Genomic DNA, 2,729 nt, shown 5'->3' with positions numbered 1-2,729 from the left:
GGAGAGGAGGGAAAAGGTTGGAGGGAGATGAAAGGGAGGCCCAGGGAGGGGAGATGGGGAAGGGCTTTGAGGGGACATTGGAGGGCGAGAAGGGAGGAGACCTGAGGGGGAGATGGAGAAGATGTGGCAGAGAGAGGCCCTGGAGGGGAGTGTGAGGGAACATGAATGGGGCACATAAGGCGGAGGGGAGGGGGTTGGTTCCCTCCCTCTGCCTCCTCTCCCTTCTCCTTCTTGGCAACAGCTTCCGGGGGGGGGTTCTGAGGAGGAGGAGGAGGAGGGGGCGGAGCGGCGGCGTCTGAGGCGGGAGCGCACTCTCAGCCCCGAGGGAGGGAGGGAGGGAGGGAGGGAGGGAGAGAGGGAGCGGCGTCGGCGCCTTCCCCACAGCGCCCCCCTCCGGCGGCGGACGGTACTGACGCGGCAGAGGCGTCGGCGCCTTTTCCCTCTCCCCGCGGGCGGCCAAGGCCTCACCTGGGCTCCGTGGCACCGTCGGCTCCTTCTCCTTCTCCCCCGCCTCCTCCTCCTCCTGCCGGGCGGGGGGCTGGTGGCGGCGTCGGCGGCGGGGGTGCCAGCGCTGCAGAGGCTCCTCCGCCGCCGCCGCCGCCGCTGCTCTCCCGTCCAGGCCGCTCAGATCCTCGGAGGCTGCGGCTCCCCTCGTCTCCCTCGGCCCCCTTCTTCTCCTTTTCCTCCTCCTCCTCCTCTCCGCTGCCACATTGAGAGCCGCCCCTCAGCCTCGCCAGCAAACGGAGGCCTCCGCGCCTTCCTGCCAAATAGTGAGCCGCTCCAAACACGCGGCCCCGCCTCCCTCCGCTTGCGCTGCGCGCAGGCGCACTGGCGTTCTCGAACTGCGACAGGACACAGAGAGAGAGAGACTGGGCCTCGAGCCGCCGCGAGCCGCGCTCTCAAGAGCGCATGCGCAGACTCCCTCACCCTCACAGCCCTCCTCCCAAAATAACAAGGACTCCTCCTCAGTTTTGTCTGAGGAGATGAGCCCTGGCTCCAAAGGGAGGATGGGAGGGAAAGCTCCGTGTGTGAACAAGCTTAGTGCGGGTTTCTCACAGGAGGAGAGGGAAAGAAGCGGGCCTCTGGGCCCCCTGAATGCAAGGGATAGGCTACACATTGGCTTATCTTATACTGCCGGAGTAATCCAGTTTGAGACCGCTTGGACTGTCCTGGCTTAAGGCTAGGGAATTCTGGGAACTGTAGTTTTGTGAGACATTGAGCCTTCTCTGTCAGAGAAAGCTCTGGTGCCACAATAAACTACAGTTCCCAGGATTCCCTAGCATTGTGCCATGGCAATTAAAACGGCAGCCTGGATTATTTCTGCAGTGCACATGCATACCTCCACAAACTACAAATCTCAGGATTCCACAAGATAGTGCCATGACCATTGAAGTGGTATCAAACTGTTTTATTTCTGCAGTCTGGCTGTGTCCTTAAATCTTCATTTTCATGGAGTGAAGAAAACCTATGTTAGTCAAAGACTAAGTCTGCATTTGCACTGCAGAAATAAACCATGTTGACACTACTTTTAACAACCATGGATGGGTTCAATGGTATGGAATTCTGGGATTTGTAGTTTTTTGAGAGATTTAGCTTTCTCTGTCAGAGAGCTCTAGTGCCACAACAAATGACAAATCCCAGAATTTCATAGCATGGAGCCATGACAAAGTGGTGTTAAACTGGATTATTTCTGCTTTAGGTGTGTGTATCCCAAGAGCTCATGTAATCACAGAGTTGGAAGAGACCCCAAGGGCCATCCAGGCCTACCTCCTTCAGCCATGCAGGAATACACCATCAAAGCACTCCTGACAGATGGCCATCCAGACTCTGTTTAGGTGTAAGGTGTCCCCTGCATTTTGTATAGGAAAACAGGATCTCATTTCCAGTTTATTGTATGGCTTGCACAGATTATGTGAAGGACCCCTTTCCATTGTGTTACGCATTTTCATCAGGGACGGAAAGCACCTTTGGTGTTAGAAAATGAAATGTGACTGAAAAGTGATTCTGCAGTCATAGCATGTGCTCTGTATGTGCACATCGACATTCATGCATTGATTTATGTATATTATTTTGATGTTTACCATCACATTCATAGAGGAAATGAAAAATAAGCACACACAAAAATCCTGAAAATAACAAAGCTCAACTGTTCATGGCAGCAAAGGCAGGTACCATAGAGAGATTGACCAGGTGTATCGATTACATAAAGCCCCTTATGTAAAAACATTGTTACTATCATCCTAAATGGTCTTTATAGTGAATGGGGTGCCAAATGATACTTAACCAAACACAATTCAGAGCAGCTGTTAGTCCTCCAGCAGTAGATGGGAACAGACAGTTTCTTTTCTTATACCTTCTCAGAGCAAACAGCAGTTGGAGATAGGTGCTCTTAAAGGCAAGGAAAAGAGAATCTCCCTGCATCTAGACCTTGTTTTCTGGTTGGTGGGCAGGGCCAGACAGAGGGGGTTTGCCCTTTGCCTTCCTCTGAAGCTGAGAGAGTGTGACTTGCCCAATGTGGGTTTCCATGGCCAAATGGAGATTTAAATTCTCTTCCCAAGAGTTGTAGTCCTGTGTTCAAACCACTATACCAAGCTGGCTCTCCTCCAAGGGAATGCAACCCTGCAGAAAGTACAGTCAGCCCTTCATAGCCACAGATTTTTTTACAGTGGTACCCCGGGATACGAATTGATCGCGTTACGAAATTTCCGGGATACGAAAAAGTTAGATTG

General features: G+C 52.8%; 1 protein-coding gene across 1 annotated transcript in view; it reads right to left on the bottom strand.

The window, feature by feature from the left end:
• SPIN1 (spindlin 1) overlaps positions 1–801 on the bottom strand; it is a 58,670-nt gene extending 57,869 nt beyond the window's left edge. Inside the window, exon 1 of the mRNA XM_042449234.1 lies at positions 469–801. The gene's annotated coding sequence lies outside the window, so the exon portion shown is untranslated. The remainder of the gene's footprint in view (positions 1–468) is intronic.
• Positions 802–2,729: the final 1,928 nt, after the last annotated feature.

The sequence above is a fragment of the Sceloporus undulatus genome, chromosome 2 (genome assembly GCF_019175285.1).
Source record: "Sceloporus undulatus isolate JIND9_A2432 ecotype Alabama chromosome 2, SceUnd_v1.1, whole genome shotgun sequence".
Classification (NCBI taxonomy): domain Eukaryota; kingdom Metazoa; phylum Chordata; class Lepidosauria; order Squamata; family Phrynosomatidae; genus Sceloporus; species Sceloporus undulatus.
Note: the sequence above shows the minus strand (reverse complement) of the source record. Positions and strands in the feature narration are given on the sequence as shown.